The sequence below is a fragment of the Bombus bifarius genome, unplaced genomic scaffold (genome assembly GCF_011952205.1).
Source record: "Bombus bifarius isolate JDL3187 unplaced genomic scaffold, Bbif_JDL3187 scf7180000008047, whole genome shotgun sequence".
Lineage (NCBI taxonomy): Eukaryota > Metazoa > Arthropoda > Insecta > Hymenoptera > Apidae > Bombus > Bombus bifarius.
The window spans coordinates 117,054-144,025 of record NW_022884413.1 but is presented as its reverse complement, the minus strand read 5'-3'; the positions used below and the strand labels follow the sequence as shown (position 1 = coordinate 144,025).

At 42.1% G+C, this 26,972-nt stretch overlaps 1 long non-coding RNA gene across 1 annotated transcript in view; it reads right to left on the bottom strand.

The window, feature by feature from the left end:
- LOC117207962 overlaps nucleotides 1-26,972 on the bottom strand; it is a 186,549-nt gene that overhangs the window by 131,672 nt on the left and 27,905 nt on the right. Inside the window, exon 2 of the long non-coding RNA XR_004487613.1 lies at nucleotides 8,551-8,754. This is a non-coding gene — a long non-coding RNA (uncharacterized LOC117207962). The remainder of the gene's footprint in view (nucleotides 1-8,550; nucleotides 8,755-26,972) is intronic.

The following is a 26,972-nucleotide window of genomic DNA, read 5'->3' as shown; positions in this document are numbered from 1 at the left end:
ATCGTAAATTGCACCAACTTTCGATTCTCGTAATAGCACCATCGACAGCCACGTTTTCTCACTCATCGATCACTTTTCAATACGAGAAATCTCCACCTACAAACTTGCAGCAAAAAAACCCCTCCAAAGAAAAAAATCTCAGAATCTAAGGTCGATCAAAATCCGTTCCCATGAAATCCACCATCCGTGGTCAGAATTCAGATCCTGTTAGGCGAAACTGGTTCAAACGCAGCGACCGACTCGTGAACTCGTAATCTTTCTAGTGAAATGATCGAAAATAGGTAGAGCCTCGTATCTTCGGAACGTTTCAGGGTTCCGCTGACCGTTCATCGATTAGATACAGCCACTACGTACCTTCGATCCCTCAAAGGCTCGGTCTCGAAGACTGACCGGAGATTTTCCAACGAGTTTCCATTAGAAGGGTGGTCTGGTAAAAATATTGCGCAAAACCAAGCCGGATATACCATGAAAATCGCGTAGGATCGGCCGAACGAATCGTTTGAGACGTGTTCGAGGTTGGCAGCACCTGTTACCGAAGCAACGATTAGGATGGATTTGGAGTTGCTATTCCCAGGTACTGGGTTGCAAGGTGTTGCAATTTCCAACGTCAGAGCTATTAAATATAGATTTATGCCAAGGATATTAGAACGAAAGCTACATGAAAAGGATATATCCAGTCCCTGATCATAAAATTAAGAGCATTAAGAGCTTTCGGTATTATTCATTTTTTGTAGCTTTGTTTTGCATAGTGCGACAAGGGTATATTTTATTACAGCGGATATATTTTAGTAAATTTCTTCCATAAGCTTAATCTACCTACTAGCTGCGTAATTTAATTTTTCAATTAGTATTCCAAGGCTGATTTATGGTATTTATCGTACAAATGAAAGCAGATTGTTGAAACACGACAATAAAGGAATAGTAAGTGAACGTGTAGTCGGTTACGTGGTCTATTGTTCAAAGATTGCGCATGGACTAATATATGAATCCCTGTTGAGGGTCGATACCCAAAGGGCGACAAGGTGTGCTTGTAAAACTGCGGATGACCACCATATGTTCAATTACGTGCAATCTGTCGGCCATTTATGACTTAACTGTACGATAATCGCAGGTTTTACAGGTAATCAGGGATATTGGCGCAAAAAAGGGACGAATTCTTCGAGGTAACATTATACTGAAAATAGTTTCGCCGGAGTTCTTGAAAGCTAGTTACGAAAACCAAAGGAAGAAATAGATTCGTACTCGTTTCACTAACTAATTTTATGCTTTACATTTTGTAACTATTATTTGAATATTTTTTGAAAACTTATTCGAATAACATCTGGTTTCATTGTCTGTAAAGGAGCGAGGGAAATATATTTGAAATGGCAGAAAAAGAAGAAAAGCGTCACTTTTTCCATTCCAACTCCCTCTAACTTTTATTGTTCGACAATCAAGCACCATTTAGAAGACTCTGCTCGTTCTCTACGGCAAACCCCCAGTTTTGGAATCTTTGTTCCATCGTTTTCGACACACCTTGCGACAATAAGGTCTGTTTAATATGCGTCCCGAACGGAAAAGGACGCGTGTCGCAGGTGTTTCACGTTCCGACTCGATTTTTCAATAGACCGGGACACTCGCTGTGTTTCTTGACACGTGTCACCGCGCGAAATGCGGAGGATCCACTTCCGGTTTCTCACGGAAGTACCGTTTTTACCGATAAAGGACATTCTGCCACTCGCCCTTCGTGTCCTTTTAACGACTCTAATCACGATACGCAAGTAATCCTAATTTATGTTATATTTATATTAATATATGTAATAACATATTCAGGAATTAATTAGAAAACGTACGTATTGATAATTGTACGACTTTCTACTTTTAAATCAGATTCGATTGCGTAATTTGTCATTTCGCTCCAATATGAAAGCAACTTGAGAAACTTGCGTCTTAAATTTCTGATACTGCGAGAACGATAGGTAGAACCGATGGAAAAACGCATCGTGATAAAGAAAATAAGATTTACGCGCCAATAACTTTTGTAGTCACTGTATATACGTAAATTTGATTCTTTTCACGTACTTGTCGAAATGGACATTAGTTCGTCAGAAAACGCGTTCGCTTCGACCATAGCCTGACACGTTAATAACGTGAACTCGCACGATCACACGACCCAAATTCAGTACGCACTCGATACCATTCGATTTCGACGATAACAGAAGAATCTCGCCCCTCCTGTGTATCAGCGAGCAAAACGGTTTCGCGAAAACAAAAGTGGAGGGTTGGTACAAAGAGGTGGCCGATCGTAAACGTCGATATAATCGGCCCGATAGAACGATTCCATACGTGTGACGAGGGCTCGTGCGAGGCTAAGTGTTCGTCGAGGGTTGGCCAACACAAAGACGCCCAGGCCTTGCGTCGTTTCGTGTCGAGCTAATTAGGAAGTTTATTGTTACGTAGAAGGGCCGTCCTATTGGCGTCAAGCGTGATATATTACCATCTCTTGCTTTCCTCCGTTCGTTTCCAGTTTTATTCGTGCCTCGTTAGTCCAATGTAAACATAGAATAGTTAGTTATATCATAGCTATTAGCCGATAATGTTTAATGTGACTCGAAAATACGAGACGGATTGATCACGTTCGGGGACAGATTTCGTAAATTTGGACACGTTGGGAATTATTTGAACAATTTTCATGGCATCGTTTGGATCACGTTTAACACTAGAAATACCGGTTCTACAATTTTATAAATGTGTCAACCCTCGTTTAGGGGTCATGGTCCTAGATGGATTAATAATACCAAAAATGTACTACATAACATGGAATTGCTTCTGTAAGAAAGTAATAAATCAATAAATATGAAAATATTTTACGTATCTTTTAAAGACCAGTCATTTCGACTGATTTTGGTAGAAATAGCTTCGTGTTAACAATCGGTAGTTCTAGCGTTAGACGTGACACACGAGGAGAATTTGATATCGTGGCAGGAAGCTGCGAGTATTCGATGTATTAAGACCAAGTTGATTGTATTTTCATCGAAGTCTACCTTTCATCTTCATATTTCTAAAAACTTCTGTTCTTTGAAACGCAGAACCAAATTGATCGACTCCAGTTTTTATAAATTTCTCGATTTCATCATCCAGACACGTAACTGCCATCGTATAACTTTTCAAATTATTTTTACTTTCATTAGTTTGCGATACATAAGCAATCGTAAAATCCAAGAAAATTTAAAAAATTCTTTAACACTCGTCACCTCCTTCTTTATTTTCTCATTTATAGAATCGATCAATGTGGCTTCGATTCCGTCTCGGGATATCTAACAATATTTATATAGGTCAGTATCTTGAAACGAAATGGACAACCCGGATTTTATGTCGACTTACCAAAAATTTCGAAAATCTTAGAAAATCGTCAGTAACTCGGAAACCACGAAAACGATAAGCGATATTTCATGGGAGCAGGTACTCGAACGAGCGTAGCCTTTCCGCAAGTTGCCGTAGATGTTGAAATTTCATGGTTAGGAACGTGAAACGGATAACGCGAACACGGTAACAACGCGTTTCTTGTGGCGAGCAACGTCTGACATCTGGGCCGACGTTATCTCCGCGTTATCATTTTTGAGATTAGCCTTAGTAGTCGCGCGTTTGCTTTGCACCGTGCTGCTTTCTCTGTGTACCCTGGCTGTATCGCTGTTCTGCCACACCGAACTCCCTCCCATCCATCGGCCGTTAAGCTACGTTCACAGAAGATCGGACGAAACGTCTGCGAAGAACTTCCTGTCGAGGTTCACGAATTGTTTCCGGTGTTTGTTCACTGCAATCTTCTATTCTGTATGCTCTACGCAATACGTTTGGTATTTTTCAGGAATGACTTGAGAAACTCAGTGCAATAAAAAAGTTCTTTTGCGGCATTCTGGAGACGATTCGAGCGATTAAATTCTACATATTACGCGTACATACTTCTGCTAACAAGGAACTATACTTTGCAACTTTTTTCTCAGTGAACTCTGCGTAAAATATTTAGAAGCTTCAAAGAATAATTCAATGGATTTAGTTTAACTATTTTGGAAATGGTTTATATTATGGAAAATTTTAGTTTCAATATTTCCAATGATTCGTCGATATCAATGTATTTCAGAGGTTTCCTCGATCTTCTCGATCTTTTGTTAAAGAATTTTCTGTATTTTATATTTTAAGGATATGCTATATTTTCGTAACGTTTATCCGTAATATATTTTTTAGAAACGTTATAAGGATCGTGAATTTGTTAAATGATAATTTGCTTGTGAACGGAGCTTTAAGTCGAAGAAGGGCGCAGCGGTATTCACGCGCATCAGCGAGACTAAGAAGAAGACTATCTGGTGGATTTTCCGTCATGAGAATGCGATAGCGTTCCTGGCTGAGCAAACATCAGCGCTCGTGAAGGGCCATGGTTGCGTTTAAGCAATTGAGGACGAGGTGTGCTTGTGGGAATTCTTCTTAAATATCGTTTAATAATCGTACGTGATAACCAAAATCCACTATCTAAACCAAGACTCGATAAAAACGTCGGGCTACAAATCTTATGGCATATTCATCTTCGCGATAAATTATTGCAATAACCGACTACAAATTTCATACTTTTACACCTACCAGAAAAATATTTGTTATTATCCAGCCTCATCCGTCGCACTCTTTTACAGATTGCAGAATTTTGTAAATTCAAAAATCCTGTTCAGAAACGAATCACACCAGCGCGCAGTTCCTTCCAATTCGCCTTTATCCTTTTCCAGCTTACAAATTCCCACTACACACCAAACATACCTTTAAATTTCATCATATCTGCCGTGAAAAATAAAAAAAAAGGTGGGGGGAAGCAAAAAAAATATGAGGATTATTTACACGAGGATAGCTGCAGGCCGTGAATCGAAGCATCGCGTTGGCATTTAGCAGATCGCCGCTCGCGTGCGACAGATTTTTAACATGTAACATTCGGGTCGCCATTTTTACAGTTCCATGAAGTAAATATTAGAGCAAGCGAAGCCATGTCCGATCGTTTTCGCGTGAAAATCCAAACGGGTAGCGGAAGCCGATTGTTGCTCGATCGTCTGGAAAAAATATCGCTTTGTCTGGCGTCGATCGCGCGAATAGATACAAACTACCAGCCACTCCCCGTTTATTATTCTCCAGCTCTCTCAAAGTACAATGCACGCTTGAGCAATGCAACCTGTTTCTTGTAGACGGACTCGCACGCAAACCACAAGCGTAAACTCTGTGTTAGGGACGCGTGTGCTTACCGATATGTATTCGGAAGTTGGGCTTCGTTTCAAAAATGTGAAAAATTTTAATCGTAATTTCGTATCATTGGATCGCAAGCGATAGTCAGAATTGGAACATTTAATCATTAAATAAATATCGGTAAATTCAATAATATCAAAAGTTTGAGTATAATAGCGATGTTAGTAAATTAGTTAGTAAGTGGATTCGTAATTTTGGAATTAAACGAAGTAAATTGTTTTATCGTTTTAATTGAGAGATATATCGTCGATTATTTATTTCGCTGCAAAGTTCAATAAACAATTGAATTACTTGTTGCTAAAACCTGCTTCCACCAATTCCGTTATATCAAAGTTTCCCAGAGTTTGAAACTTTGATAAACTGTAATCTACTACGTCCAAAGTTCATCGTAATCTGTACAAATTCCAGCCAGAGTTATAATATAATTCATCCGTAAATCCAAGCTATCGGCAGTATCGAAAATATTACCAAAAAAATAGTATCAAAAAGGTCCTAATTCCTTTGGAAAAGCTGCAACACCCGAAATATCCTTTATATATCCCTTAAATATCCCTTAAGAACTACGCCTGTTATTCTACAAGTCCATCAAACTTGCTCAAACAGTTCGAACAGAGTGCTCTAACGACCACTTTCCCGATCATTGATCACGATTCGAAAGAAAAACTGGCATTCGCACCCCTTTCGAACTTGAGAAGATGGCCGGACAACGGGGTGAGCCCGGATCCGGAAACGGAGGAACGATAGAAGAGACATCGATGGAAAGAGGGTGACGACAAGTGAGAGAATGCACGAGGATAAGGGGGTGCGGTGACAAGGAGGCGCGGAGAAAGAGAAAGAGAGACACGGATCAAGGATAGTCTTTGCCAAATACCAATATTTGCGACCGCCCTGTTGGTACCTCTGCTCGACTCGACCTGACCCGACTTAACTCGACCGATCCGGCCGCAACTCGACTACGACTCCCTTCGTCACCCCTTCTTCTCGCTGACTATCGCGGCCTCTTCTGGATTATTCCGCGGCAGAAAAACTCTGCCATCTCCCTCGTTATCGTCCTCGTCCAGATAACCAACCTTTCAGCCAGTTTCCGTGCATCGATTCGCGTCGATTTTGATAATAGGTACGTACGTGAGTATGCGTTTTGTGAGTTTGATCAACGAGTGTAATTTAAGGGTTGATCTTTCTAAGCTTTTATACAGGAGAGTGATCGAAGAGGTTTAAGAATTGTAAGATTATTTCTAATCATACCTGTACTACGCTTCTGTAACTATGAACATGACATAACGTTGAAATCAAATTATCGAATTAAATATCCGTTATAATCAGACAACGAAACGCAAAGAATATCAGAAGCCGAAATATTATCTCGAAGGCGCAAAACTGCCAGAAAGATAAGGATCGCTGGTTGTCCAAAGATCTACACGTGATCATCGCTGCAAATATCGACGTTCAAACCTAATCGAATCTCTGCGAACATACACCAAACTTTTCTTTAGCTCCTCGCCTCATCCATTGCATTTACCACGGCTCCTAACGATAAATTCATTCGCATTCGATGCAACATCCTGCACCCTTCTCGACCAAACCCCACGGCTCTACCGTGTTCATCAAAAAGCATCAGTTCAAGCAGCGCCGATCCACGAAAAAACTATCGTGGAAGCCACTGCGACAAGCCAGATTGATTTCGGGCGTATGCGGATCGTAACGTAGCACAATTGGCTTCTCGCCCGAGGCAACGACGAGCACAGAGTGAAAAACAGGGGGTGAGAGAGGGAGAGAGAGAGAGAGAGAGACGATTAGAGACGGACGTAGTGGCAGTTATATTACGCGGTGTGTCGCGACTGTCGCTGGTGTCGGCATATACCGGGTCGCGTCCGATGCAATAAATAATAATTAGGCGCTAATTAGCGGCGGCCATGTTGGCCGCCGGCAGTTGTCGGGGGTGGAAAGCGATACCAGAGGGAGGGAGTGAGTGGTGGAGCCCGGTTTAATCACGTCATACACAGACGCACCACCAACTGTACATCGTCGACCATGACTGTCTCAATGTACCACGCGACTATCACCCACATACGTACATGTGTATATGTATGCTGATGTACGTATGTATACACATGCACATATATACATATATATCTATATATCTATATTATATACATACATGCAGATGGATATGTGTGAAAACGAGCGGAGAGCGCGCGCCCGCGCACACACCGCTGCTTGTCCCGGACATGTTGACGATGTAGGGGCTAGCCCGTGCGGTCGTACGATAATACAACGAGCACGAGGGTGGATGGCGGAAGCGACGAGGGTGGGAGCGGAACGTGGACGTTGGATGCTGGATGCTGGATGGTGGATGCTGCCCGTGGGATGGCGGTGCACGAGGTGGTCGATTTCACGCGGTCGATCGCTGAACCCGCAGCTCCACCCCCATATGCTGGCGTTCAAGCCCATTCAAAGAACCTACGGACGCTCTGCTCGGACGTCTTTGCGGAGATCGGTAATAAGAGTAACGTATTTTAGCACGTCTCTCACATTTTTCTTATTCAGAGTCCTAAGATTTGCAGAATATTGAGCTAGTTGAAAGAAGAGATACTGTAGAGAATATCTGTATCTGTAAGTCAGCGGATAATATATGCGCTAACCTTTATGGCATCGAAACGTTACTTCGTTAATTGCATGTGTTTACTAAGTACACTTCTGTTAACAAGTCATTTGATAGTTATAAACATTGGCTTTAATAAAACAGGTGTGTAATAAAGTCTTTGAAATATAGTATCAATACCGTGGACTTTGTTAAGTATTGCGCAGAAACTCGTTAAAAGGTTACTGTATCGTATTTGAACATCGTGTAAAGGAACATAAATTACTCCTTTCTTTTAACGATCTTATTATTTGAATGAAAAAGAGGTAATTCGAAATTTGTGATCAGTAGCGTACCTGCAATAGAAAAAACGTCCCCAGAAGGATTCGCATCGACGCAGAAATTTCTCCACCAAAATTCCCCGCTTTTTATCTCTTTTATCCGGGTAGAAGCGAGCATTAGTCCGTGACGAAAAGGAAAAAGGGACGACTGGAATGCAAAGAGGAGTAGGAAAGGAGGAGAAAAAAAAAAAGAAGCCGCAGAGGGTAACATCTCCACGTGTCTCTCGCCTCTCAATATTCATGTGTAGACGTTATCGTGCGCGGGAGAGTTTAACCTGTTATTCCGAATAGTTTGTTTGGCTGTCAACAGAGTCCTTTTTGAGAGTGCCTTAAAGGGCTCGTTAAATCACCACGGACATTTTCGCCTTTTACCTGCAAATTTTGCGGAACTCCTGTCAGCCGAGTTTCCTCAAATATTGAAATTGGCTGCGGTTCCTGATGCGCGTCGCATTCTTCGAAGCACCGAGGCCCAACCTATCCCGGAACATCACCGTCGAAAAGACTAGGAGAGGCGAAAGGAGGGTGAGACGAGGCGTTTCTCGTTGCGACCTCGTTCGTTCGCCGCTTCCGTCGTACCTGTAAAGTGACTTCATTTACTCTCCGGAATAGAAATAGAATGCCCTCGAAACGCCGCGAGAACGTCGTTTAAGGGCTCTACGATGCTTGTCAAAGAAAAATACGCCGTGTCTCGAAACACGTGTCTCGTGATACGCGCTCGTTAAACTGTAACCAATAGCAAGGAGCTTCTTTCTACAGGTTCTTGTTTAAGGAACTTAACTTGCTTCGTTTGATTGCTGTTATGAAATATCGATTAATCGTGGGTAATAGGCCGATTTAGTTGATTTTTATGGCAGTGAAAATTGTATATTTTTGGTATTTGATATTGTTGATAGCCAATACGGTGTCTTTTGATTTGAACTCTATTTGTAAAGGATCGATTGCTTATTCAAAGAAACTAGTTGCCTGTTATCTATATTATATTATCTATATAAACTGTGGATATACAATTTTATATTTCTATGAATATAATTAAAAACACGCTATTTTCGATCAGATAACATTAAAATGACCTGTTTTAGCTATCAAGTGATATAAAAATCAACAAATATAGCTGATCGAGTCTTTGCGTATAGTCTTCGTTATCTATCAGCCATTTCATTCTTAGCGAGAACTATTCCATCATCAAAATATTGACAGAGGCGACTTAAAATCTCTAACTTATCAAATTTCCTGAACGATACTGAATTTCCCAATTGTGCGAGAGTGTGTCTATGTCCCAGCACCTTCGAAAAGCCGCTCAGAAATTTCGATAACAGCCGAAAGCGCGAATGATCGCGTTGCGCGATAAACGTTTTAAAATGGCGAGCTTTCGCCGGTGTTGTTGGTTGAAAATTCATTAAAAGCGCGCTGGTAATGGGACAACGATGACGTTGTCGTCGTGCTGCGGCGAAATGCGGGCGCAAGAGGGACGGAACAGGGGGCGGAGGCGGAGAAAGAGAAAAAGCTCGGCCGCGAGTCAGAGTGAGAGGAGGGAGGAGCGGGTGCTATCGTAATTCTGTCACATTACCATTTAGATTAGTTAGATTTGCAGGTAAACAGCACGCCGCCGATCACACAACACAAACATACGATACGAACTGGCTGGCGCGCGGGCGCGCGCGCTCAAACACACATATTCGTGTATACCGTCGCACCACGGTTGACATTTTAATTTCATCGCGATAATTACTTTCAAACGGATGGCTTTTTAAGTAGATTGAAATATTCCAGCGTCGCGATTCACGTCCGCATTCGTATAATTAATGCATTTTCAGGAGGGAGGCAGCGAGTTTCATTTTCAACGTCCCAACTTCCTGGCTGGCGAACGCGATTTTAACTCGATTTTATCTCTCCGCGTTTTGGCACGCTGCGCGTTTTATTTCATCGCGATGATTGTCGGATTAGACTCGACGAAACGCCGACACGGGACGATCTCTGTTTAATTACAGGCGCTGCAAGAGCAAAAATTTCGAAGGTTCCTGCGGAGAGATGGAACATTTCGTCGCGTTGAAAATTGTTGGCAAGTGTTTAAACGGTACACTTTCGTTTTAGAGGCGTCTGAATCGGCAAAGACGAGGACGCACGCAGAATTTCGCGGAGGAAAATTTTTATTGAAAGCCGCGTTTGCTGGTGACATTGGTAGGCCTGTTTACTTCATCGCTACCGTGCTTCCACTTGACCAACCCCTAGTGCAAACCCCTTTCTTTCACGTCGATCGAAAAAATATCGTGAGAAGTTTCCGCACCCCCGTTGTTTAACGTAATTAGAAGTATCAACGACTGTTCTGCAAAATCTTCGGTACGGAGTGTGTCTTTGTCTCTAATGTCATGTCTCTGAAATTATAGTTTATTTCTCTCGCGCTGTATCAAATGCAACGAGAAACATAACGCTCTAATGGGAAAATCAAAACACGAATGAGACCCGCATTACACGAGTCGATGGTTAACATCTCCAAAACTCATAAAATCCATCGATTACCCAACAACCTTCTAACGCCTGAATCCTACGATCGTCACTACGTTGGGAACGTTTATGCGAATGTATAAGAGCTCAACTAAAGAAACGAATCCCACCTAAAAATTTTCTTTATCCTTTAAGCATTACATCTCTACATATTTAAATTTCTCATAAACCCATAAGCACCGATTTAGCCTGAACAACCCTTGGAATTATCCACGCAAAGGCGAAAGCAATGCGAACAACAACAGGCACAGAGATGTAAAAATGAGGATTGATTTAAAGCTGGTCACAATTGAAGTTCGATAAATCGACGTCGTTGTTCTCTGTAGGAGAGGCTTTGAAAAGGGATGGTTTAAAGCTAGTTCCTCCCCATGGGAGTCGGAGGAGCGGGCGTTCGGGGATGGCTGAGCTCGTAGTATCGCGACAGACGGCCACTGCGACTCGTGTAAACAATGGCTCCGCTTCCTTCGGCTAAGTTAGGCGTAGGTGGACCGGAGAGCAGGCACGCGTGTATGCGTGAGGTGCTTATTGGGTCCGCTGGGGGCTGCTGCGGAGCGGAGAAACAACCCTCTGACCAAACACGGCAACATCAATCAGCACCAGTCACTCGAGCGTCGACCATTGGCGCCAACATCGCGATATTGCCTGCATTTACATCCGGCCAGGAAAAACGTAATGCTCGACCGCGACATCGATGGGCCGGTTCGCCGATTGCCCGTTCGATCCGGCTCCCTTTCAAACGCCACGATCGATTCGATGCCACTCGCTTTGAGCCCCGTGTGCTCGATATTATTCGGTGATTCTGTCCAATGCTTCTCTCGTCTTTTCGCTCGAGTATCTCGTGAAATTTGCTGTTTTTCTTTTTTTTTTTTTTTTGTCATGGAAGGGGGATGAAGGTTTTAACCGCTTAACGTACAATTCTTTTCAACCGGTCAAAGATGTACAATTTTGTTCTTGGAGGAATTGTTTCTTGGTATATAATAACACGTTAATATTGCGATTTTGATTTCTCGGAAGACAATCGTCTTACGAGTTGTACTCTCGCGACAACGTTTTTCGTGAGCATTGCGTTTCGCTTCTTCGGGTCTACCTTGGACAAGCAAGTACAGCTTGAAATAAAATCATGTTTCGAATTTTTAACACCTAATTAGGATGCATCTAGTTCAGCAGCTGGCAAAAGTTGAGTCTTGAGAAGCACTAAAATTATCGCGACTGTAACAGATCGAATATTTGTTTGGTAATGGAAAATCTGTGTCGGTAGTTGCGCATAAGCCTACGTAGTAAAAAATATCAACCTTTGTTTATCGTTGATTTACTTCTGAAAAAAGCTGAGTTCCAAAAGCCACTAATTTCCTTGCACAATCTCGCTGGCAAAATTACCACAACTTATGCTGTATAATATTCGCGAACACGCGCACGTTTCACCAGGGAAAAATTCCAAAAATCACAAACGCATCGTGAAACAATCACGCGCCAGTGACTTGGCTCCGATATTATTTTTTACTCTCTGTTTATTAATCGGTGTAATTGCAACCTGTCGACTCGCGCAAAAATACAAATACGCGCCTATAAACATATTTATATTCGATTTGCAGCGTCGGCCGATTAACAGGTTGCATGACATGTCCAGGCGCAGTTTTATCATTGCCGTATCGTGTAAATATCCGACAAAAGAGAGCCGGACGAAAAGGTGTAGGGAAGGGGGATGGTAAAAGGGTGTAACGATATTAAATTAATTCGAGATCCCCGGAAAGAGGGGTGTGCGCGAAATTGTCGGCCATCTTGCAGCCTGGAGAATTATGCGCGTCGGCTTACAATAATATAGGTGCTAATGCCATGCAAAGCGGCCCTCCCTTGCGCATCCCTTTCCAACCGTTCCATGCAAACACTCCACCTTGTTTTCCCTTTCGCCTCTAAGAATGCGTCTTAATTTTTGATACTTCGCGCGACATCGAGTGCCTTCGCTGAGACAACAGATGGTGGAACTTTTCGTGTTCGAAGGGTGGAAATGTTTCTTCAAGGTTAGCGGGACGATGGTGGATTTGCTTGTAAGGACTTGTTTCTCTATGGCATGTTTAATCGCACCTACCATGGATTTTATTATCGAAAAGAGATGTTACATCTTTATGAACGAGTACAAAGATGCTTGACGTTGTTTTTAATCTGCTGCTAATTAAAAAGGGTTTGATTTAAGCGGTACTTTGCTGAAAGAATTTTAATTTATTTCAAATAATTCATATTTTAGGTAGTCTTCTTTTATTCTCTCGAGAATCTCGATAAACCCATTCTGTACTATTTGCTCGTACTCGTTTTTTATGTCTCAAACAATTTGCTTTCACTTTAAACTTTCGGTTTTTTTTTTACGACTCGTTCTGACTCGATCAACCTACGCTCGTGCGTCTTATGAGGTTTCTAAGTTGAATATTATCCTATGAAAATAATGTTTTGTCCACGTTGAAACGAGACAAAGATCTTCGTTAGATGCAATATCGTCGGGAAGGGTGATTTCAGGAATTTCGACAAAATCGTGGGAACGATTAGGGGGCGTAAAATTAGGTCGTCGGATTCACGCGAATCGTACGTGGAAATAGGGGAAGCGTTGCATCTTCGAGGTATTAATAAACAAACCCTCATCCCCTGAGTGATACGGAGCAATCAGCTGAGCCTTCGACCCCGTTCACGACGATGAGAATCGTAGTGGTGATCCATTGTTGTCACAGTGACTCAGTATTTGGACAAGAGCCTCGTGCTACGGCCAATGAACGGTTCTACTTTCGACAAGGAACGATCTGTGCTCCTCGAACCGCTTGAAAATCTTCGCTCTCTTAGACCTTGCAACATTTAAAACCTTGGCATCTGGCATGTATTTTGTAGCTACGTTTATAGTTACAAAAATAGGACACTAATTATAGGCTCTTCGTGTTGATAAACAGAAACTGATTTAAAAAACATAATAGTCCGACGACAGAAAATAATTAACACGGTATCGTTTGTGCTTTTTGTACATGGTCACTACAGGACGACATTGAAATTTACAAGTCTCCGTTTTCTACTTATACAGTTAAAAACAAAGAGATTTTTAATCGAAATTCCAATAGAATAGAAAATTGAGTCAAATTTATTAATTTTCGTCTTGGCCTATTTAAGAATTATTTAGAAGGAAATAACTTTTGTCAAATACCAAAGACTTCTTCAAAATTAAACTCTACGATCGTTGGATCTGGATCTGGATAATCGAACACGATCCCAGGCGAGTGTAGCGCACACTGTACGCCTGTACTGTGCTAACTGCTTCGTAAAGTTTGCCGACTCGCCAAGGAGAACGCGCAGCAGGTATTAACCGTGATTCATTACACCATAAGTAACTTCGATGTTTGCTCCCGGCGACGACGAACAAATTTATTCACCGATAAATATTTTAGTTGCGCCGTAGATTAACGCTACCGCCTCGACGTTTATACCCTTTTGTTTATGGGACCGCTTTATTTGCAGTTGAAGCAATCGGATATTACAGCGCTTCTATCAAAGTGAAGATGAAAGTTTCGACTATCTTAAATGAAACAGATAATTACTTTTTGGTAATATGTAAATAATCTAACTCTTGCGATTATCGTTACGATAAAACCAAATTAAAAAAGAGAGAAACTACCTTTTTTAAATACACGTAAAATGGTGAAAAAGTCTCTATATGTGCTGCAAGATACTGACCATTTTTCATTTTGTACTTTGAATATTTTCTATAATTTCCAGTGTCAATTATTCTTGACGTTCTCTTATACATAGAAACTTGCACACCATTCTGCTGTGCTGGCTCTTACAATTTCACGTTTTAATCGTAGCAGGTTATAAGTACACGCGTGTGTATAATATTTGCTGTACGGTGTGTTCGAATACCCAGTATCAAAGTGTTAAATATTGACGTAGGCGAATAAAATAGAGTGCTTATCCACAAATAAACTACTCCCTTTTTTATCACTGTTTAACCATACTTTTATACTCGTCTAGAAAGTTACAAACAAAATACAAAAGCTTTTCTCCCAAGAAACGAAGAAACGCCTTTGTCTTCGGATGTACTTTAAAACGACGTTGGCCACGGTGTTGTCCAAGCCTTAGTTCGCATGAAAATTTCAGCTATCCAGCGAAATCGCTGCGGGGTGAATAAACGGCGTGACGAAAGTAAAATACGAAACGAGAGCGGAAGAGAGACAGAAATGCGTTTGATCAAAAAGCGAACGGACCTGGGCGGTTGAACATTTTTCGAAATCGACGCTACGTAATCATTGATAAGATCAAAAGCAAAAAGCGTGTATAAATTTGCCTTTCAAACTTTACCTTTCGCTCGCGCACTGTTTTATGCGTTTATGCGTTCTACCGGCTGCTCTTTTATTCCTGCTGTTATTACTGCTAGTGAAAAACCCGGCGATACCGACGATATTGTGCCGCGAAATCCGACTGCGATACGCCATCTACCACCGTTCTAATTGTTTGGAGCGTATAGTGTAATTTAAAAAACGAGCAATGGAAATGATTTAAGTACGTTGATAGTTCGATCTATCTCAACACCTCATCGAACTATTTCCCCTTCCTCTTGCAAAATTCACCATGAAACAATTGTACAACTGACTGTAATCGAGCCATCTAAGAATCTGCTATTCGTATTTCGATATTATATCTCAAAACTATTTCAAACTATCAGATTATCTTCTACGATTACGCTTAGGATCAGTCATGAAACAAACGACCACGACGATCTTCCATTCTTCTCTCGGCACTGAATCTCGAAATTATTTCAAACGACCAAGTGATCGATACAGCGTACAGTGTAATTTGAAAAAAGAACGATGGAAATGATTTAAGTACGTTGATAGTTCGATCTATCTCAACATCTCATCGAACTATTCCCCCTTCCTCTTGCAAAAATCACCATGAAACAACTGACTGTAATCGAGCCATCTAAGAATCTTCCATTCGTATTTCGATATTATATCTCAAAACGATTTCAAACTATCAGATTATCTTCTACGATTACGCTTAGGATCAGTCATGAAACAAACGACCGCGACGATCTTCCACTCTTCTCTCGGCACTGAATCTCGAAATTATTTCAAACGACCAAATGATCGATCGCAGAAGCATCCATTAACCCTAATCCGGGCAAAGACAATCCTGGAAAGGAAGCGTCGCGTCGCGGTACGCCGTCTTACACGTTGTCACGTCGGCAGGTATGGGTATCCATCCCATTTGCAACTAGTCGCATTATTGTTAGCCCTAGGTATGTACCATACCGCGTTGGTACACAACGCTTGTGTACACACGTATCTCTGGCCCAGGTAGCTACTACGTACGAAGCCGCCTCATCCTCAGAGAATCCATCCATGCCATGTATACGTGGTATGTGCGCGCGCGCGCGCGTGCGCGTACGCGCACTCACCCTCTAAACTCTACTGTTGTACACGTTGGAATATAAGGATGCCTGATGTATGTACACGTACACATATACGTACCTGTATGTTGCCTACGTGTGTCCGTTTACGCGCGTCTGTGTGACCGGGAGGAGATACCAGGGGGTGGCGTAATATAGAGACCGGCTAAAGGCGGACGTAATTTCCTGCCCGCCTGACAACGCTACAGACATGTTTGCAAACTCGACACACACAACCTACTTAGAGCCTACATGTGTCCCTACGACAATGCGCCGACACAAGCTTAATCTATTCCCCGCAGGTATGTACATGCATATAGGCTAGCGTGTAGGCAAGGGCGCGTCTGTGTAGGTGCATCCCCGATGCGACCTGCAGCGTCTACTCCGCCACCCTGAGGGCTTTGATCGGAATACAGAGAGGATGACCCAATCGGAGGATACCTCGATATAAGTCGCTGTTTCCGTACGGCTACAGGGCGTCTTCGATGAACGGACTAACCTCGAACCGCATACATACATATAGACGTGTGTGTAGGTGGTCGGACGTGTGGTCTCGAGGCCGTTTGCTGCAGGACAGTTTACTGATCGGCGAATTCTAACGGTAGTTAACTTGAGATTACCGATTTCGGGTGTAGACAGGCTGCAGATCGACTGGTTCTGGTTGTGATCGCGTATTTACGCGGTTCTGGGTTTTTTTGGACTTGGGTGTTGGTGAAGGCGTGGAATGTTTCTGATTTGCCAATTGACGTTTTGCAAATTTGTTTCTCAGATAAAATCGTAAGTACAGCAACGAGCTGCGTGGAATCACGATTAGTAGAAATTGCGTTCGCTTGTAGTGAAAACACGTTAACACGCATATAAACATATGAATTAATAAGGGAATTAACAAAGGAATACAAGTAATAGGAAGTATACTCATATGCAAAATCAATTTGCGTCGTACAAATAATTCTCCATGTACATATACGGACATAGATACTGTCGTGATTAAGCGAAAGTAGAATCATCCTTCACTGGTCAGACACTCCGTCCTCTCCGTTAACCAACTCCATTACTGAATACCAAATATCAATCTTCACTTTCCCAATCGATTATCTACTTAACCACCTCCATTGTGCCTGATTAATAAATTTCATTTCACTGTAGATACGCCATATTCTTTCCTTACTACCCTCGGATAATCATCTAAGCTATTTCTCCGAATTGAAGGTTTCATCGTTATATATTTTTAAATACAGAAGAATAAAAGAATCGTCGATGAATTACAAGGTAAACTGCTTGTACACTTTGATCCAAAATATCATAGTGTCTCAAATAACCCAACGTTGTTCTCTACAACGAATCAAATTCTCTCGATGATTCCAGTCACATCAATTCATCCGCTCTGATTTCAGAGACGAGTTTAACAGAAATTCGATAGGCACTATGTTTCGTAAGAAAACTACGATACTGGTGGGTACTTTTTATCGAAAAGCTTTAACTCTGATAGCCATGGAATAGCGAAACCCGCGACCGAGGCGGCTTGCTGCCTTCGTCCAAACATTTCGGACAGCCTAAGGAAACACATTTGCCTGCGGGCAAACACGGCCAACCGTGGCGAAGGCGAAGCTGAAGCGTCTTGGCGCTGCCTCGAGGCGAAGTGGGACGTAGAATGTGTCTGGGACTGTTTGCACTGCAGGACAATATTCCGAGTCTTTTGAAGGACGAGAGCCGAGAGAGTAGCGCTGCTATTTCGTCTCTCTCCTGCCTGGTTCGTCCACCCATCCTTCTCTGGTTTCTTTATAGCTTCGTTCCGACGCTCGGATTTTTTCTCCTTCCGAATGTTCTCGAGGAAGCGAAGAACCAGATCGATGCAACGAAAAATCGCCTTTAACAACAATTACGTAAGATCACGTAAAAGCACAATTGGATTTGATGCTTCGCCATTATTCCCTGCCGATAAATTTACATCTATCTGCTAGTTTCCAACTTTTGAAAATCTTAATCGATCGACGACAGACCCAAACACTCTTCCTCTCAATAAAAAAAACTCGTACGATTAGAATTTGACAAAAAAAAAAAAAAAAAAAAACCAGCTTTTACACATTTCTAACTTTCTAATCCTTACGTGGTTGATCGATAACGAACCTCGCTGAGAAACGTCCCTTTCAATAGAAAACAAGCGACCAGGAAGAATGCAACGAAAAATCGCCTCTGGAGCATTTGATAACGAAGCGGTCGTGTACACTGATCCGCAAGTACGAATAACAAGTCTCTCTATACGAAAAGGGGAACACGACGGTGTGTACGCGTGTACATACACGCGGCGGAGGCATTATAAGTCTGCGCGTTAAAGGCGTGATCCGAAAGACAAACAGATGCACCCTGGCCGTCGCTTTTCCCATTGAAAATTCATCGCACAGGCAAAAGTGCGCCGGACCCTTTTCGTCGGTGTCGCCCCATCGTGAATCAAGCCACCAGCGATTCCGTGCTCCTTTCTTCCCGGAGGCCCTTTCCATCCCGTCCCGCTTCTCTTTCTCCCTTTCCTTTCTCCTATTTTTTTCTCTGCCGATAGGGAAAGCCCACCTCGCCCCCGGGTTATGAGATTTTATGAGAGCCAAAGCGGTTTAGGCGCCCGGGATTTCTTTCGTTCATGCTACGAATTACCAATACCCGATCGTAAAATAAGACAAGATCGGGGATTTGGAGTTTTCTTTGTTGCGTGGTTGAAATTGCAACCATTATCTGCCTTGTAACTCTTTGATATTGAAGTATTTCTGTCATACGAATCATGGCCTAATTGCAAACGTGGTTTAAGAAGGATAGTATTATTCGGATATGTGTCATTTTCTGTGCTACACTGGATTAGCCGCGTAGTAGTGACACACATATGTCAGTTATGAGTGTATATGGGAGTATGTGAGTGCACAGCGTCTCGTAAAACAGATGAATGCAACTGTTTCGTTGGTAGTGTGGTATAGAAGATGGTGAGACAAAGAGAGTGCTGAGACAAGTGCAAATGTATATCGACGAATATCTTGTAAATCACATATCAAATAAATCTGAAACTATTTTGATATCGATTCTAAGTGTAATGCAAGTGCTCCTATACATTTATTTCGGCGATTAAAATCCACAATTCCCAACAGGTATATTGGTATATTAGAGTTAAAAATGAAAAGATCGCATAATCACGCCTTAAGGTGATTCCTTTTTTCGATTCTAGATACTTTTAATGGCTACTATTCTTATTCCTCTTTTTCCATCCTTCTTTCCTTCTCTTTCGTCTGTTCCACCCTTCCCTTTCTTCGACTCGTTAAATATCGCGATATTACGTAGAAATTTTGCTGCACAAATTGGAGAAAAACTCTTCTGTATCTACTTACGTGTTTCTAACGACTATTATGGATTTGTAACTCAGGAAATTTTCCTCTTGTAAACCTCTAATAACTAACGATTTTACAGTTAGTTTCCTCTCCGATTGTTTAAGTTGTTATCACCCATATATCATAGTCGCTCATTTCATTTATTATTCCGATACTGATTTATCGTTCTAACTCGAAGAACTTTGCCAAAAACAAGGAAAACAGCGATAGAAATCGCTCGAAATTGGTACAATCCCAGAGAAAATGTGTGGAAGACGAAACCTGCAGGATCGAAACGATACGATATGCTTTGAAAAGATAAAAAAGAGTTGCATCACGACGATCCGAAGAATCAAACCTTTAATTTACCAAGCAGCACGCCGAAACGGAAAACTGCTCCAACTTCTTTTGAAAGTGAATAATGGAAGCAGCTTGAATATGAAGCGAATGCTTTGAGCGGACCTGCAATGGTAGTTTTCGATTTATTACCTCGTATCTCGCGTGCAAACAGAAGCGAACCGTAGGTGAAATACGAAATGCATTCGACTGCCGCGAACAAAGTGTTAAATCTTCGTACCTCGTGCTTCGTTTTCCTGGAACCGCTTTTTCTACGAATCTTTTTCTATTACTTCCTGGCTTCGGTCCATTAACAGATAACTCGTCGCAATAATCCAAACTAAAATCCTACCTCATAAACTTGAATTTGCAATTGAAGCTATTCTTCGAGGAATTTCCTTCTCTATGAAAATATACGAACTCGATAAACGAACACGCGAAACGTGTTTCCGAGCGAATGAAACATTAATTCGTTCTGACGTAGGTTAACGATAATCGAGCGAATAAGAAACTGAAAGTTCTGGTAAAAAGAGGAAAGAAGACGATACAAATTTTATTTATACTTTTCAACTTAATCGTCACTCTTATTGCTATTAGTTAATAACCGAATAATTCGATTCAGAATTCACTTGTATGCTCGTTGGCCAGCATCGACTGCCAGAACTAATTCAATCAACAGATTATATCCAGTTTCGCTTGAAACAATGTTGATCAACTGGCGAAACTAACCGCGCTACATATAATTTTCCTAGATGTATTCGATTCTTAGCCCGAGGCAATTCCGATTAATTGCCAGAATTAATCGCTACAACAATTTGCAAAAATTCGAACCTCGATTCAGCTTATGCGGCCCTTCTAAAGCAATTCTGATCAACTCTGCGAGTTAATTAACCGTACGCTCGATGGTCCAATCAACCTTCCATCCTTCCTTCTTCCTCTATTTACCCCGAAAAAGCCTGGATCCTATCCTCCTAATGGAAATACACAACAAAGTCTCGAAAGGCTGAACTAGGTTGGCCGCGTGCCGTTTGGTCGCCGTGGGCAATAAAACGTTCGGATAAATATGAAATCAAAGAAGAATACACCAAGGGGAGATTGAAAAAAATAAAAGATGAAAAGGAAACGGCAGAGACTGCGAGAAGAAGAGGAAGAAGAAGGAGACGACGAGAACGACCGATTCTCTGGTTCCGTGCGTTTTCCGGGGGTGGCGACGGGTGTTCGCAAACTCCCTCCACAAGCCCGAAATTCTCCGCGGCGGGAAGTCGTTAGGCGTTTTCTGACGCGAGATAAAATTCTGGGAAGCACGTTGAAACGACTCTCTACTCCGGGGCCTGGGTATTGTTTTAACGTGTTTGAGTCAAATATTGACGCAAGTTGGGCTCGCAAGCCAGCCTGGAACGAAACGGAACGGAAGAGACGAGAATGGCGGGCGAGAGGCCGCGGGACCAGATACAGACAGAGAATAGAAAGAGACAGGCTGAGACGGGATGGAACGACCCACATAACATCCACCGGAGAGCACGAGAAAGACCGCCGGCGTCTCGCGGTAACGAAGGAACAGGAAGCGAAACGTAACGAGAGAAAGAAAAACGCGCCACCTTTATTCCAGCTTGCCTCCCTCGGCTCGCATCGACAACGCGACAATTTTCCTGCACTTACGAAGTAGAAACTTTCAATACCGGTAGATCTTGTCATACGTTATAAGATCATACTACTGTTTACACGAAGATCACAAAAGGAAGATGGATTTTGTCTTTTTCATACGAGAGCAATTTTTTAATCCAATCTCGTATCAGCTAATCGCATATTATCGAGACGATCTCTTAATTATATTTAAAATAAGATATCGATAAAGGAATTGTATATCGAAACAGTAAGATCGAGAAGGCCAAATTATTACAAAAATAGAAATCACTGAGATTTCATTAAACCGCACCTTGCGGTTAGCAAATTCGTGAACAATAGGGAAACGCAATTGAATCGAAAACGATCCGAAATATGCAACGGAGTTAATATCCGACCCTAAAGAAACAATCTCGCGAAATTCGCCTGAAGTGCATGTAACCAAAAAGCAAACAAAAGGGGTAGAGATTTTCAAGGACGGTCAACAGCTCGCGTCAACGTTCCTCAAAACTGGTCAAGATCGAGGATGAGCGAGGGGTGAAAAACGATGTCACGGTGTTTTCATTGCGGCACAAGAGAAGAAAAGATCGATCGGTTGTAGGAAAGCGGTCATTCTTCGGGGGGCCATTTCTTGGCCATCGTACGGCATTTAGGTAACAGTTCACCGGGGCCGTTTCGCCGGTTTGAATGGCCGTGTAACGTATTGCAAACATTTTACCGTTGCCGGTGAACAACTGATCGGCCAGAGGGGTGAGAGAGGAGAGGATACAGACGATTTCGACCGGTAGGACATTGTGCCTAATGTTTGGACATGTGTTCCGCTCCGGTCACGCCTTTTGTTATCATATTCTATGCATGTTTGCCCGCTTAAAATGTTGTTTTAGCGCTCGCGCCACGCATCCCTTTTTGCACTGACTCGACACGCGTTCCTAGTCAATGGATCATCCAGCGCCATCTTATTCTTCTCGTTAAAATCGCGGCAGACTTGTTGCCGCCGTCGATCGAACGATTCGATCCCTTCCGAGACTCGAATCTTTGTTTGTGAGTTGTATGACGAAGAGATACGGCAAGAAGAATTTTTTGGGGGATTTTAGAATTGCCGTAGTACGGAAGGAACTGAAGAAACTTTTGTTTTTAGACGTTAAAAATGTATAATTAATTAGAAAGAACGGAGGTTATAATTGCAACGTTCTTACTTTATGGGAAACCAATAGAAAAGAGAAATATCTTTCTGCAAGCTATCACCATCTCCATGGTCGATCGATATAATTTTGACATTTTAATCGATGAAATTCTCATATCGAATTTTTTTAATGGAATTTTTCAATTTATTTTTTCGTACCATTCCACGCGTCTCTCGAGTATTTCCATAAACCGATTTTAAACGTCGGATCTTAAATATAGTTGGACCACGGATACTATTTTTCCTGCAAAAATATGTAAAACGAAAAAAGTTGGTCAGACGATATTTTCCTCGAATTTAGACGGAACGTTTATCGCGAGATACGCCTTTAAGGCGGTTCCGAAAACGATGCGAAAAAACGTTTCATACTTATGTAAGGATGCTGATGAAGCGCTTGGTTTCGCGGCGGAAAGTCAATTAATAGACCAATTGGTTGCACGAAATTACTAGGCAATTTGATTAATGTTTACAATGCGTAGGCAAACACGTAATACGAGCAGGAAGTAATATCCGTCGAAAACGGGTAAAAAAAATATCATGGAAAAAATCGAGGAGAGGAAACGGCGAAGCGGAAACAGGCGGCGCGCTATAATCTTGCTCGCGTTGAAATTCTATTTGTTGTTTTTCGTATTTGCTATCATTTGCTGTTGAAACACGAGCCATTAATAAAAATCAGAGACATTTATTTCCCGCGCGATCTCCGTGTTTCGACATGATTCACGGGGAAAAACAGGCTCGTGTATACTCGCCCTCTTGTGTCCAAGGAGGCATCCCTATTTTTCGACCGGCCGTATTTTTTCCATATTTTTTCTTTTCCCGTTTGTGTGTTTTCAAATCACAATTAAACGGCCCATTTTCGCGTCTGAAGCACTTGTAAAAAATGTACAGTGCGCGTTAATAAATATTTGCAACATTTTTTTTTTTGTTTCGCCATCGATCCCCGACGTACACGATGGAACAATGAAAATAGTTCGTTCCTTTTTTCCCCCCTTCCTTTTTCCTTTCGATACATATTTGCAAACGCTCCGTTTTCACCCCTACCATAAACCTATTTGCCAAACACGCGTAAAAAGCGAATGCAAATTTCCATCCAGGACCGTCTGAATCTTAAAAACAGAATGTTTATCCGCGATAGCGTGTTAATATTAACGTACGCTTTTCCCTCTGGCATCGTTCACGCGTGGTTTTATCGCCAGAAAAGAAAAAAGAGGCGTTAAAATACATTTTTGGATCGAAGTGTATGAGCAGATCTTCGATAGAAAGACCTGTTCCTTCGAGGTTGTTTACTACAGCGATTCTTACGTAACTATGGACGTTTTTGAAGATGAATCGGCCGATCGATCGAGCGACAGAAGATTGAAACGAATCCTCGTAAATACAGGGGAATTTTGGTCTCGTGGAGACAGAAAGGTGCCATATATCATCGAACAGTCGTCCCTTCGCGTTCCACGCCCCGACAATAAACGAGACACATTATATACGCAATCAAAGGTTTGCAGGGACGTTGTGTTGTCTGAATGGTATTTCCTGGGGGCGTGTAGGGCGGCGATGCGGCATTCATGGACGCCCGAGGAATAGACAACCCCGACAAATTGGCTGGGAAAGACTCTATAGATCGACTTCCACCCCTTCTCGATACTCAGGCTCCGAATCGAACAAATTGATTTAATGAAAATGTAATATTACTGGGGTAAGAAGAGTAACGAACGAGCAATGGTTGAACTATTAACGAAAAAAAGGGCGATGGATTTTTGGAATAAAAGAATTTACGAGACGACTCTTTAAGATACTTTGAAAAACGTCGATGACTGCAATAGTTTGAAAACCGATACCCATCCTATTCCAACATTTATTCCTAAATCAAGAATCAAATACAACCTTGCGCGTGCATGGAATTTTCAAATAGACACCTACACCCTCCTTCGTCCTTGAAAGAAATTACTTGGAACTAAAATTTGTTCGGAACGTTCGTCCCATTTCCTAATGCCATTTCTTGTCCTAATTTCGACGACCACTGATACCCAGAACCCACAATATCCATTTCCAATTCGAGACGCAGAATCGAAAACAACCTTGTACTTCCATAGAATTTCCAAATGGATATTCGACTCCACCCTTGTCCACGCACTTTCGACAGTTTTCTCGCGATCGATCATCGATTCGGACGTAACACTCCTCCCAGCTCGTCATCGAGCGCTACCTTCCATTCGATTCTCGTTTAGACATCGCGGCAAAAAGGCCAGGTCAGCCTGTTGGCCATTGAACGGCCACGTGAAAAGAAATTTCACGAAAAAGGCACAACATGGATTTCACGGCCGATTCAACGAAGCACAATACACGCCTGGATCCGGACGTTTTGACTTTTGTCCGCTCTTTAACCATCGTCGTTTCCTTTTCTCCTTTCTGCCTCTCCAATTCCACCGGACGTTCGCTGCTCCGGATTCTGGAGTCCTTTTGCCTATTCACAATCGTCTCACAAATTCTCCGAGAAGATGAACCGTTGCCCCTTTGTTCGTCGCGAAAGAATACACCCTGTTACGCGCTCATTCGTCGTCGATTACGCATGATTCCGCGATAATTAGATCCTCCGATGACTTGGCGTATCGTTGCAACTTCCTTTTTCGCTTGTTTCTAGCTTTTTTCAATATTTGTATATCTGCGTGGAATTGTAGAACTTTGGATTTTCACGTTGTGTTTTCTGTTTGGTATTTACTTCTGGAATTGGGAGATATCGCGTTGATTGTTAGCTTTTATTATTTCGATGTTAGCTTTGCCGAGAATATTGGCTCTAATGGAACAGTCGCTTCTAGTTAGAACTTTTGATCTTGTTTTGTTTACTAGCTTTATTCCTATTTATAAATCCCAATACTTTTAGTTATACGTAACATAGTCGGTTTGTCAACGATATATAGAATAAAATTAACAATAATTTACCAGTGAGCGTAGAAATTGAAATAAGGGACGAAGAATGAGGTATTCGTTCCAAAGAACGAGCGATTTGTAGCGGTTTCTGTACTGACAAAAATATATCTAAACGTCAGTCTAGACATTTCTCCTGACCAATCACGAATTAGACCAGCTTAGATTTTCGCGAATACTTCTTCCAGATACGAAATTTGTCCCCATCTACCAAAGTTGATAGGGAAGCGCGCGTTTTCAGATGTTTGCAACTTAGATCACTTAAACATAGGATGAATGACGGATGATCGCATACAGGAAGCTCGGCTTCTAATCCTATCGCGAAAGATATCCAGGCTTTAAGATCGTTTGTTCGAGTTTACTTGTATCGGTTGCTTCGAAGGACTCACCCCTAAAGTTTCCGAGACCGACGAAAGGGAAGGAAAGGGACCGCCTGCCTCCGAGCACGGATTGGATTGGATCGGCTTAACGTTGATTTAAGCCAATCAGCAAACAGTCAGTCGCCAGTTCTGAACCTCAACATTGATCTCGTTAGATCTTTACAAGTTCAATGTTGCGTTTCACGTACCCCCGGCACACCGTCCTATGATTCGCACACTTTTCTCCTTACAATTCCTTCTATCGCTCTTCGCTTCCTTCGACCGGGATTCCGGCTACCGATTTCGCGACAGATCGTCATCCAACACGCCTCTAACCTTTATTTGTGTACAATTTGTGGTTTAGAATTTGTTAAATTCATCGGAATGTTGTTTATAGAGAAGCAGTTACGCTGAAACGAGGACCATTCGTTTCAAGAAATTATCGACAAGTAATTGATATTTGTTTCATTTTTACGAAAGTTGATTTCGCACAACCATTGCTTGTTTGATCAGAGAACGTTCTTCCAAATTTTTTTATTAAAACGATGCATATTTTACGAGACTCTCGTTCAATGAAAATTCTAGAAAAATAAAACGATTGGTTTAACAACCGTTTTAATTAACATCTTGCACGTTTAGATGATATTCCTCTACTGGAGACAAAGTTTGAAACACATCTATAAAGAACTCGATCGAACAGCCATTTCATATCCGGTGGTAAGTTTGAAACTTGTACGAAAATCACTTTCGTTTCCCCAGGACAAACTTGCACACAAAATTCGACAAATACTCACGGCAGCCACGGGGATCTTAATAATTCGCCAAACAAACTAAAGAAACCACTCGGTTAACAATACCTTGACAAACAATTCTCGCGCGAATCCACTCATTGAGACGTTCAAACACGAGATCGATCGGCAGCTAATCCCGATAGCGGCAGTTCGACGACGGAATTTTTACGTTCTATTCTCGGTGGCACGGGGCGTCGCGACGCGACGCGCCGCGTCGTTTGCCGAGCACACACCGCGATTTCATTCACTCGCCGCTCCTTTTCTCGTTCGTGCGTGTGTCTTCTTACGTGTGGCGCTTACGCCAGCAAAAAGAAAGGG